We start from the raw sequence: 13,176 nt of genomic DNA, 5'->3' as shown, positions 1-13,176 counted from the left end.
AACTGGGGCAGATTTGGATTTTGGTGTCACAGGAGAAGAACAGATATAAAAATAGGGGAGGAGCAGAAAGTTAAAAAAGGTTTTAGGTGTCCAATAGGAAAGGGCCACCTTCTCTTTTTTTGTTTTTTTTCTTGAAGCCAAGAAAAAGGCAAGAAAAAGGCTTCACTCTCCTTGTTGCACAGTAACAGCACCCATGATTTTCAAAAAACAAGCCCTGCAAGCCAAGGTGCCTCTTTCTGTGGAAGCTTTTAGCACCACAGAGATTTCTGTTACATGGGCTAAATATTTGTTACTTTAAAACTCTTGAACAACATTGTGATGCCAGGAGATCTAAGACTGGGGGAAGGGGAGAGGAAGAATTCTGGTTTTAGGGCAGCACTTTTGATTGAGTTACTGTAAATGCAAAATGCTTTGGAAAATGTGGAGGATAGAGTTGGGGAGTTTGCGTTAGATTCATAAACTAGTTTCCACTAGTTTCAGCTGCCTTTACCCTACTCACAAATCTTTTTCTCAGATACTTTTCAACAGCACTGTGATTGAAAGAAACTCTCATCACCTATCATTGCCAACCCAATCATCTCTGAATTTAAGAGAGCAGAGTCTGAAGGTGGGAAGGTTGTCTCTGCTCCATCTTGATAAGGAGAGTTATTTGGTGAATGGCATAAGCAAGGTACCCTATACTGCCCTGCTTTGAAAAGTGGCCATTTTTGTCATATAGGTGAAGAATTCTTTGGTCAGCCATTCCACCTACTCAAGTTTCAGGTCTGTGAAACAAAACATGCCAATCTGGTTAGTGATATGCTACCAGTTGTGGGAGGAGTCCTCTTTCGTGAGATTGGAAACCAGCTAGGTCTGCATGCTAACGATATGATCTACCATGTCTTTTACCTCTTGCAACTACTGGCTGCTCAAATCAGGACTATTCAAGATCATGGAGGCAATTCCGGCTTCCCCTCCCAGAGAGGGGAGTTGGAATACATAGGACAAATCAGGATTTTCACCTTTTGGCTTGATTAGCATCTTTATAAACGATAGGGAGGGCTCCCACATATTCATGATACAGGCTAATACTGACATATGACTGACAGAGAGAGACATTAATGACCTGATTGATGAAGTGGCAAACAGTCTAAGCATCCTTGTTGCTCTCTCTACCTGAACGGCCTTGGTATGCCATGTTAAAAAAAAAGCAGAGTTTCCTTTGCTTCACCAGGGATGCTATTTCTTTCTACTGCCTGGGACAAGGATCGACTCCCCTGAGGTTGTGAGCACAGGTGTGCAGGAGGATGACAATCTGCTCTGGGTTTTCCAAAGTACCTTCCATGGCTCCTGTGAAGTCAAAACCATAAGTCTTAGGGTCATAGTAGCGGTAGCCATTCAGTTCCATGCCAGCATTCCCGAAGATGGGGATGTGATTTCCCCAAGATGGCGTAGGAAGATAGACATCCCAGCTGAATTTGAAGAACAGTTGCAGAAGACTGGCTCCCACTCTCAACGCTCCAGGTCCAGAAATGGTCTGCATAGTGACATATTGGCTGCTTTTCAGCATCTCCTTATTTTAGCTCAGGGATAGCTCTGTTGATGCCTTACAAAATTCAGCCATTCCCGTGATGGGCAGGTACTCTTTGTCCATGTTTATCCCTGCAATTTGAGACTCTGTCTTATGAATACTTAGAAGAACAATGAACCATGATCATCTTGGTTGGCCCCAACTCCCAGACTCATTGTCTTTCTATTAGGGTCCCACTTCCATGCTTCTGTAACACCCAAGATAGGATAGGGAGGGCCCATCTCTCCAGAGATCCACCAGGAGCTGTCCCTGGTGCTGAGGCCCAAGTGGAAAGAGTGGACTCTGGAGAGCAAGAGTGCAGCAACGCTGCCATGGTGGGTGGAGAGATGGAGAACAGAGCCTTTGTTGGTGAGGGGGCGAGCAGACCCTGGCATAGAGAACTCCTCTGCAGGTCAGCTGAAGGTAAAGAGAGCTAGAAGAGGCACTGCCCAGGAAGTGCCTCTTCCTCACCACAGCACCCCTTGCATGAGGAGGCCTCTGAGCAACTGCCCTGAGAGTGGGAGGAGGGACCATCCCAGAGCAGCCATTATGTCCCAGTAAAAGTGTTTGCAATTGCTTCCTATAACTTGGGCTAAACCTTTCCTATTCTGTAGTCTTAGCTCTAGCAACAAAGAGCCAGTAACATCATTGTTGTATTGATGTGAATTCACCTGAATTCACCAGCAGAGTTAAGTTTGTACTAGTGTTTAGTTAGTCAACCTCAGGTCAAAAGAAAGAGCACATTTTGCAGAATATGAGAAAAAAAGAAAAGCCTTTTCAGCCAGTTCCATGTACTGCAAAATAAGATGGTAAATGGAGTCACAGAATCTCAGAGTTGGAAACAGCCATATGCTAGAGTCCAGAGGTGTCAAATTTGCAGCCTGCAGAACTCCCCAGTGTGAGTAAACCAGGTTAAAATGTAATTGGGAAATGTTTAACAAAATAAGTAAAAATTCAGTGCAACAGTGTTAATTTTTTTTTTTAGTCAACATGCAGCCTGGTTTGAGTATGATACCACTGGTGTAGAACTTTAATTTCTAAGGGGAAGAAACTGAGTCTAGGGGAAGTCAAATGACCTGCTGAAGACCATACAGGGCTCTGATGAGACTGGAACTCAAGTCTTATGGGTCTCAGTCTAGCCTATCTCTCACTACAGAACGGATGTAGATGTCTCTTTCTATTGCTTAATGGCACTTCTAAGACTGAATATTTTTACCTCTTTAATTCACAACATGGATTTATTGTTTTTAAGACAAAAAGTTATCTAGGGGATGTACTTGAGTTGATTAGCTGTGAAAGATATTTTAGTGTAAAGAGATCCTCTTGCAAGGAAGAGAAAATATTGCTGCTGGTGACAGGTTTATTTTTCAGGAAGGGGATATTGTCCTTTGTAATTTGATTTTAAATGTTTCATTTGGTTTCATATTACTAATCAAGATGGCTGTTTCCTGCTTTGAGCTGGTTCATAGACATTTTTCACAACATGTTCACGAATATACGTACAGGCAGCATCAATTCTAAGTATTTTATTATTTATTGTAGACTCATGTCCAATTAAAGTAGAGATATTCCTTACTAGCTTTGTTTTTTAATTCACATGCCTCCAAAGGCAGCCTGTACTAGTAGTGAGAAATGAACCGTTTTGTGATAACCACGGCTGAATCACATTTGTGAGGCAGATGGCATTCTGCATCTGCTGTCACTATAACTCATGGTGAAGCTTTTATTTTATTAGTCTTTCTCCTAAATTCTTTAATTTAAGAAATTCTACTGTACTTTAGCTAGGAACCATAATAGAATGTATTGTTTAGAAGGAGAATCAATTTTTTTAAGTCTTATGATGACTTAGGGAAGGAAATACAAATCATTTGTAAAAATGTCAAGTGATGTAACAGTAGAAAATTAAAACACTGTGACATTTTTCAAAATGGTCCTTAAGTATAAATTATAGTTTAACTAATCACAGGGCCAGCATCTATTTACTACAAAGATGCAGAAATGCAATAGCATAGTAACACTTCATTTAAATGTTTAATGTTGGTTGACTTTTATATCTCTATGTGAATATTACCAGGAACAACAGGATCCAAAAGTTTCACAAACATTCATTAAGCTCTCTCTTACAGAGAAAAGGAAATAACATAGGATCATATATTTAGAGCTGGAAGGGACCTAGAGGCCATCTCATCCAATCCCCTCATTTTGCAGATGGGGACACAACGTTCCGTAGAGGTAACATACTTTGCCCAATGTCACATAAGCAGAACTTGTCAGAGGAAGAACTTGAACCTCCTTCCTGACTCCAAGTCTGACCCTTGGGAATATGGAATACGAATACTTCCTTAGGTTCACTTCTGATTAGCTTCTCTGCAAAATGTAGTTCTCATAGAATTATAGAAAGTGTCCCAAAAGTCTTGTTTGATGCCATCCTGGAGACATAGCTCTTTTGTAGCACTGTAGGGATTTGTACTTGGCTCTGTTTTATTTATAATTTTTATTGGTACTGTGGATACATGCATAGATAGCATATTTACCAAATTTGAAAACTAAATAAAGAAGGCAGGGATTGTTCATATCAGTGGATGAAAGATGGGGATTCCAGAAAAACTAGAGAGACTAGAATAATGAGTCAAATCTACTAAGATGAAATTTAATACCGATAAAAGTAAATTCTTATACTTTGGTTCAAAAACAGACACAAGACAGGGAGGATGTCAGTCAAAAATTATTTATTAAGCAACAATTCTGCACTAGGCACCATGCTGAGGACTGAGATTGGAAGCATTCCTCCTCTCAAGGAGCTCACAGTCTAATATGGTTACAATGTACAAACTACTAGGTATAAACAAGATGTAGAGAGGTTTAAATGGGGGTAGTCTCATAGAGAAGGCACTAAGATTAAGGAGGACTCGGAAAGGCTTTCTGCAGGTGAAACTTTAGCTAAGACTTGAAGGAAGCCAGTAAAGTCAAAAGTCAGAGATGAGGCATAGAGCTCCAGTTATGGAGGACAGCCAGTGAGAATGCTCAGTCAAGAAGACAGAGTGTCTTATGCGCTGTTGTGCTCATTCTTCATTCTTGAAGAGGACCGTGACATCAGAGAGATGATGACATGACTTGCAGTTGACTTTGATTTGAGTGAAGGAGGGCTGTGCAAGTTCACCAGCCTCACTTTCTCCTTCAGAGCCATCTGGGTCCAATGGCCAGATATTCATCAGGATGACTGGAGATGGCCCAGGATGCATTAGGAGACCCTGGCCTTTTTAGGCTAAGGTCTTTTCATGGTTCTCACTTTGAGTGTCTGTAGTATTAATGTGATCAAAGATATTCCCCACCCATTCAATAGGCCTCAGGTGGCCTAGGTGGGAAAGCTTGATTATATCTTTGTTTGTAAGTAGGCCTAAAGCTCCTCCTTACTAGGTGGTAAGCCAATGTGGGCATGAAGCTGTCAGGGCCCTGAGGGGAATCACTAACACCAGAGCCAATGGTGTGTGAACTGAATTCTAGTCGATCAGATGCCAGCTAGCACTGTATAAAAAGAGAGCCCAGAACTGAGAGCAGCAGAACTGAGAGAGGCAGGATTTAGAAGCAGACATCAGGAAGACATTGAGGCAGCAAGAGCTACAGGAATTGGAATTCAGCCCAAAGGAACAGGAAGTCAGAGTCTACAGAGCTGCAGAAGAGAGTGCTGAGCAGAGAGTTAGGATTCCTGAGTGATTGTTTATAGAAAGGTCCTAGCAGGGAGAAAGGTTACAGGATGACTTGGCTCCTGGCTATAATATTGTGTTACGATTTCCTTGTCACTACATTGAAGTGAACTTACTGGGCTTTGGAATATTATTGCTACTATATGGAATTGGAATTACTGGTTCTGGGATTGGATTCTCTCGTGTCTAAATAAATGTTATACTTCCTCTGCCTTCTGCCTAGAGAATTTCTTATACTTCTCAATTCTGAACCATTCAGGCATGTTCATGGTCATACTAGAGCTCATGAATCTTGCCTTACTGATATAGTGCCTTATTCGAGGAACAGTGAGACACCATTGCCACCAGATCTCAAAGTGGAGAAAGAGGTAAGAAGACTAGGAAAGTAGGAAGGTGCTATGTTTATGAAGAGCTGTCAAAACCAGAGGATTTTACATTTGATGTCAATATTTTCATGTAAAGAGCTACAAGCTTAATATAAATAAGAGTATTACATGGTAATTAAAAAAGAAAGAATGCTCCTATCCTTTGTACCAATAGAAACATAGTCTCCAGAATAGAGGTAGTGGGCTTATTGACCACTGCCATTGTTAGAACCCATCTAGTATATTATATTCAGTGCTAGGTGTCACATTTTAGGAAGAACATTAATAGGTTACAGCATAGCCATGAAAAGTGAACAGAAAAAAAAGGAAAAACCTTGTTGTTTGTGAAATGATTGAAGAAATGCTAGAAAAGGAAAAAATGAGAGGAGACACGATAGCTCTTTTCAAATTTTTCGAAATGTGAATGTGAAAGAGAGAATAAACTTGTTTGGACTATTCTGAGGTCCAAACTAAGACTCTTCAGTAGAAAGTACTAAACAGAAGACTTTTCTCTATATGAGTAAAAAGAATTCCTATCAATTAGAGTTGTACAGAAATAGAATGAGCCTTACAGTATAAAATTTCTCTGTCAGTCTTCAATGATCACTTAACAAGAATGCTATAGAAGGGATTCATGTTTTGAGTATATGCTGGAGTACATAGCCTTTGAGCTCTCTTCCAACACCTGAGCATCTCTGAGATTTTTTGCCTAATCCAAGTCTTGATTCAGATAATGAATAACAATACCGCAGAACAGTTTGACAGCTACTTTTTGAGAACTTGGGAAAGATAATACACATCCCCTCTCCAAAAACAGTGCAATACCTCATAGTAAAGTGTGTGTTTTATGGAACAGCCGCAGAGTTCTCTCAAAAGGGAATATCCTTCTTTTTGGCATTTACTGCATAATATGGTCTGACTGCCTGACAGAAGATGAAATTTGCAACATAAATCTGGCCTGGGTGATTTATCATTTTAAGTAAAACATCTGTAGTGTCGGTCAACTTTTTAGATTTGTTTTGTTTTTAATTAGCCACAAAGTATCTTAGGCATCTACCTTCTTCCTACATTTGTAATGAGATGTTTAAACAAACTAGAGGGAAGGAGGTAAAGTAAAGTTATTGATTTGTGGTTTTGGGGGGAGGGAGTGTTGCTAGATTTGTGATTTCATTAGTGGAGGGCAGTTGGGAAATTCTCTTTATCTCTACAAATCAGCAACTGTTCTGAAATGTACAGTCTTAAAGAGTTTTTTTATGAGCACAAAGAGGTTAGTTGATTTGCTCAACATTATACAACCAGTATTCTTAGAAGCAGCACTTGAATCCAGCTCTTCCTAACTCTGAGGCCAGCTATCTCGCTCTACTGTGTCATGATAACTCTTGTAACAACAGATATTTTCATTTATATATTAATATTGATGTATTATGCTTACTATAGAAAAATTTATTATGTAATAGCTTAAGTGTTTATGTAGCATGAATTCGACTAATTATCTTTATATAAATGATTCCTAATTCTATGTAGCCCGCAATCATCTCTCTCCTAAGTTCCAGTCATTTGTCTCCAGCTAGTCATCTGATAAACATCATAGATTGAAAATGCCCCCAAAGCAAACTTAACCCCTTTTCTGAGTTTCCCATTTTTTTTTTGTCAAGGGCCCCACCATTTTTTCTGTCATCGAGGGCTGTAATCAGCAGTCAGCATCAACACTTCACTCTCATTCAGCACCACTCTGTCTTGCAATATTCCTGCCAAGTCTTATCATTTATACCTCCATAACATTTCTTTATCTATTCCCTTCTTTCCACTCACACAGCCATCCCTGGAAGGCAAGCAATCATCACCTTTGGCCTAGACCATTGCAATAGACTCTTTAATAAAGTTCTCTATTTTTTGTTTTTTTAAAATTTAATTTATTTAATATATTTAGTTTTCAGCATTGATTTTCACAAGAGTTTGAACCACAAATTTTTTCCCCATTTCTACCCTCCCCCCCACTCCAAGATGGCATATATTCTGGTTGCCCTGTTCCCTAGTCAGCCCTCCCCTCTCTCCCCCCACTCCCCTCCCCACTTCCCTTCCTTTCTTGTAGGGCAAGATAAATTTCTATGCCCCATTGCCTGTGTATCTTATTTTCTAGTTGCATGCAAAAGCTTTTTTTTTTTGTTTTTGAACATCTGTTTTTAAAACTTTGAGTTCCAAATTCTGTCCCCTCTTCCCTTCCCACCCACCCTCCCTATGAAGTCAAGCAATTCAACATAGGCCACATGTGTATCATTATGTATAACCCTTCCACAATACTCATGTTGTGAAAGACTATATTTTGCTCCTTCCTAACCTATCCCCCATTATCCAGTTTTCTCCCTTGACCCTGTCCCTTTTTGAAAGTATTTGTTTTTGATTACCTCCTCCCCCATCTGCCCTCCTTTCTATCATCCTCCCTTTTTATCTTCTTCCTCCTTCTTTCCTGTGGGGTAAGATACCCAGTTGAGTGTGTATGGTATTCCCTCCTCAGGTCACATCTGATGAGAGCAAGATTCACTCATTCCCTCCTCACCTGCCTTCTCTTCTCTTCCTACAGAGCTGCTTTTTCTTGCCACTTTTATGCAAGATAATTTACACCATTCCATCTCTCCCTTTCTCCCTCTCTCAATATATTCCTCTCTCATCCCTTAGTTTGATTTTATTTCTTTTAGATATCATCCTTTCATCTTCACCTTACTCCATACCCCCCCCTCTCTCTCTCTCATTCTCTCTCTCTTTCTCTCTCTCTCCATATATACACACACATATATACACATACGTACATACACACACACATATATACATATGCGCACACACACATACACACACACACATATATAAATATATATGTATATATATATGTATATATATATATATATACACATACATACATACATACATGCATATTCCCTTCAGCTACCCTAATACTGAGGTCTCATGAATCATACACGTCATCTTTCCATGTAGGAATGTAAACAAAACAGTTCAACTTTAGTAAGTCCCTTGTGATTTCTTTTTCTTGTTCTTTTTCTTGATTACCTTTTCATGCTTCTCTTGATTCTTGTGTTTGAAAGTCAGATTTTCTATTCAGCTCTGGTCTTTTCACTGAGAAAGCTTGAAAGTCCTCTATTTTATTGAAAATTCATATTTTGCCTTGGAGCATGATACTCAGTTTTGCTGGGTAGGCGATTTTTGGTTTTAATCCTAGCTCCATTGAACTCTGGAATATCATATTCCAAACCCCTCGATCTCTTAATGTAGAATCTGCTAGATCTTGGGTTATTCTGATTGTGTTTCCACAATACTCAAATTGTTTCTTTCTGGCTGCTTGCAGTATTTTCTCCTTGATCTGGGAGCTCTGGAATTTGGTGACAATATTCCTAGGAGATTTCTTTCGGGGATCTATTTGAGGAGGCAATCGATGGATTCTTTCAATTTCTATTTTGCCCTGTGGCTCTAGAATATCAGGGCAGTTCTCCTTGATAATTTCTTGAAAGATGATATCTAGGCTCTTTTTTTGATCATGGCTTTCACGTAGTCCAATAATTTTTAAATTCTCTCTCCTGGATCTATTTTCCAGGCCAGTGGTTTTTCTAATGAGATATTTCACATTGTCTTCCACTTTTTCATTCCTTTGGTTCTGTTTTATAATATCTTGATTTCTCATCAAGTCACTAGCTTCCACTTGCTCCAATCTAATTTTTACGGTAGTATTTTCTTCAGTGGTCTTTTGGACCTCCTTTTCCATTTGGCTAATTCTGCCTTTCAAGGCATTCTTCTCCTCATTGGCTTTTTGGAGTTCTTTTGCCATTTGAGTTAGTCTATTTTTTAAGGTGTTGTTTTCTTCAGTATATTTTTCAGTATTTTTTGGGGTCTCCTTTAGGAAGTCATTGACTTGTTTTTCATGGTTTTCTCACATCCTTCTCATTTCTCTTCCCAATTTTTCCTCTACTTCTCTAACTTGCTTTTCCAAATCCTTTTTGAGCTCTTCCATGGCCTGAGACCAGTTCATGTTTTTCTTGGAGGCTTTTGTTGTAAGCTCTTTGACTTTGTTGACTCCTTCTGGCTGTATGTTTTGGTCTTCTTTGTCACCAAAGAAAGATTCCAAAGTCTGAGACTGAATCTGGGTGCGTTTTCATTGCCTGTCCATGTTCCCAGCCAACTTACTTGACCCTTGAGTTTTTCAGTGGGGTGTGATTGCTTGTAGAGTAAAGAGTACTATGTTCCAAGCTTGGGGGGATGTGCTGTTGATTTCAGAGCTATTACAGCCAGCTCTGCCACACCAGCACTCTTCCTTCCCCAAGAACCCCCAACCCATACTCGACTTAGATCTACAGCAGGCTCTGCACTCCTGCTCTGATCCGCCACCTAATTCCTCCCACCAGGTGGGCCTGGTGCCAGAAGCAACTGCAGCTGTAGTTCTGTAGCTGCCCCACCTCCGCTGCCCCTGGGGCAGTGATTGAATCGGGAACTCTATCACCTTGTCCCCAGCAGCTTCTCCCACCAACACTATGTTTTCTTTGGTGTCTGTGGGCTGAGAAGTCTGGCAACTGCCGCAGCTCACTGATTCAGGGCGCCAGTGCATGCTCCGCCGGGCTCCTGGTCTGGTTGGTCTGCGTGGCCGACGCTGGGCTCTGCTCTGCTCCCAGCTCTGTATGGGATAGACCTTACCCAGAGACCATCCAGGCTGTCCTGTGCTGGAGCCCTGCTTCCCTCTGCTATTTTGTGCGTTCCGCAGTTCTAGAATTGGTTCAGAACCATTTTTTATAGGTTTTTGGAGGGACTTGGCAGGGAGCTCACGCTAGTCCCTGTTTTTCAGCCACCATCTTGGCTCCTTAATAAAGTTCTCTATTCATCCTGTCTAATTTTTTCATTTTTGTAAAATAGAAGATATATTTAATGAGGGCTCATAAACATATTGATTATATCTTTCTAGTTCAATGTAATGTTATTGTTCAGTCATGCCTTACTCTTTTTGACCCCATGGACTGTATTGTCCATAGAGTTTTCTTGGCAAGGATACTGGAGTGGGTTGCCATTTACTCTCCAGTAAATTAAAGGCAAACATAGGTTAAGTGACCTGCCCAGGTCACATAACTAGTAAGTGTCTGAGGCCTGATCTGAAGTAAGGTCTTCCTGACTCCAGAATCACTGAGCCGCTTAGCCATTCAATATAGTACAATTCTACAAACATGAATTGCCTTCCTTGATTTCTGTTGGTGAAACTAAGATTGTTCAAAGAAAAAGTATAAAATATATTTATTTAATATTTTATTTTTTCCATAATTGCATGTAAAAACAATTTTTGATATGTTGAAAAACTTTTGAGCTCTAAATTATCTCCCTCCTGCCCTCTACTCCCCCCTCATTAAGAAGGCAAGCAATTTGACATAGTTATGCATGTGCAGTGATGAAAAACACATTTCATACTAGTCATGTTGTGAAAGAAAACAAAGACAAAAAAACCCAATAAAGAAAAATAAAGAAAGTTTTAAAAAGTATTCTTCAATCTGCCTTCAGATTCCGTCAGTTCTTTTTGTAGAGGTGGGTAGTATTTTTCATCATAAGTCCTTCAGAATTGTCTTGGATCATTATGTTGCTGAGAATAGTTAAGGCATTCACAGTTGATCATCATAAAATATTGCTGTTAATGTATACAATGTTCTCCTGGTTCTGATTGTTTCATTTTGCATCAGTTTATATGTCTTTCCAGGTTTTTCTGAGAGCATCTTGCTCATCATTTCTTATAATAAAATGGCCTTCTATCACAATCAATGCCACAACTTGTTTAGCCTTTCCCAGTTGATGGGTATCCCCTCAATTTCCAATTCTTTGCCACCACTAAAAGAGCCATTATAAATATTTTTGAATATATAGGTCCTTTTCCTTTTTGTTTTTTCTTCTCTTCAGGAGGCAGATCTAGTAGTGCTATTGCTGAGTCAAAGGATATGTGAGCTTTATGGCCCTTTGGGCATAGTTAAAAAAAATTGCTCTGCAGAATAGTTGAATCAGTTCACAACTGCATCAAGAGGCATTCGTGTCCCAGTTTTCCCACAACAATTCCAATATTTGTCATTTTCTTTTTCTGCCATGTTACATGTGTGGAGTGGTACCTCAGAGGTTTTTAATTTGCATTTCTCTAATCAACAGTGATTTAGATCATTTTTTCATATGCTTATAGATAGCTTTGATTGCTTCATCTGAAAGCTGTCTTTTATATCCATTGACCATTTGTCAATGGAGGAATGGCTCTTATTTTTATAAATTTGACCACTAGTTTTTATAGCTGAGAAATAGGCCTTTCATCAGAAAAACTTGCTATAATTTTTTCCACAATTATTATTCCTAACGGTAATGTATGTCTAATAGATGTACACATTTATGTTTATACATATATATGTATACTAACTGTACATTCCCCTTTATCCTATTTTGTCCCCTGTTTATCCTACTCTCTCTCTCCTTTCACTCTGTTCATCTTCAAAAGTGCTTTGCTTCTGGCTACCAACTCCCCCTATCCCCTCCCCCTTCCCTTATCTTTTTCATCTCCTACTTTCCTGTAGGGTAAGAAAGATTTCTCAATCCAACTGAGTGTGTATGTTATTCCCTCTTTGAGGCAATTCCAACGAGAGTGTGGTTCAACTACTCCCCGCCCGCCTTCCCCTATATTCCCCTCCATTGTAAAAGCTCATTTGCACCTCTTTTATATGAGATAATTTGCCCCATTCTGTCTCTCCCTTTCTGCTTCTTTTGGTGCATCCCTCTTTCTCACCCTTAGTTTTATTTTTTAAATACCATTTAAATACCATCATATTCAACTCATAACTGTGCCCTCTGTCTATGTATATTCCTTCTAACTACCCTAATAATGATAAAGCTCTTAGGAATTACAAGTACCATCTTCTCATGTAGGAATGTAAATAGTTTAACCTTATTGAATCTTTTATGATTTCTCTTTCCTGTTTACCTTTTTATGATTCTCTCGAGTCTTCTATTTGAAAGTCAAATATTTTATTCAGCCCTGGTCTTTTTATCAGGAATGCTTGAAAGTCTTCTATTTCATTGAATATCAATTTTTCCCCTGAAGAATTATACTCAGTTTTGCTGGGCAAGTGATTCTTGGTTTTAATCCTAGCTCCTTTGCCCTCCAGAATGTCATATTCCACACCCTCTGATCCTTTAATGTAGAAGCTGTTAAATCTTGTGTTATTCTGACCGTGGCTCCATAATATTTGAATTGTTTCTTTCTGGCTGCTTGCAATATTTTCTCCTTAATCTAGGAGCTCTGTAATTTAGCTTTAATATTCCTGGGAGTTTTCATTTTAAGATCTCTTTCAGGAGGTGATTAATGGATTCTTTCAATTTCCATTTTACCCTCTGGTTCTAGAATATCAGAGCAGTTTTCCTTGATCATTTCCTGAAAGATGATATGTAGGCTTTTTTTTTACCTTGGCTTCCAGGTATTCCAATAATTCTTGAATTATCTTTCTTTGGTCTATTTTCTAGGTCACTGTTTTTCCAATAAGATATTTCA

The 13,176-nt window shown here is 39.3% G+C and overlaps 1 protein-coding gene and 1 pseudogene across 2 annotated transcripts in view; one reads left to right on the top strand and one right to left on the bottom strand.

Moving 5' to 3' along the window:
- The window catches only part of NALCN (sodium leak channel, non-selective), a 502,757-nt gene that overhangs the window by 178,231 nt on the left and 311,350 nt on the right, over window positions 1-13,176 (top strand). The gene's annotated exons all lie outside the window — the stretch shown is intronic.
- LOC118845978 lies at window positions 587-1,944 on the bottom strand (annotated as a pseudogene).

Source organism: Trichosurus vulpecula, chromosome 4, assembly GCF_011100635.1.
Source record: "Trichosurus vulpecula isolate mTriVul1 chromosome 4, mTriVul1.pri, whole genome shotgun sequence".
NCBI classification, from domain to species: Eukaryota; Metazoa; Chordata; class Mammalia; order Diprotodontia; family Phalangeridae; genus Trichosurus; species Trichosurus vulpecula.
This window is presented reverse-complemented; position numbering and strand designations above follow the sequence as displayed.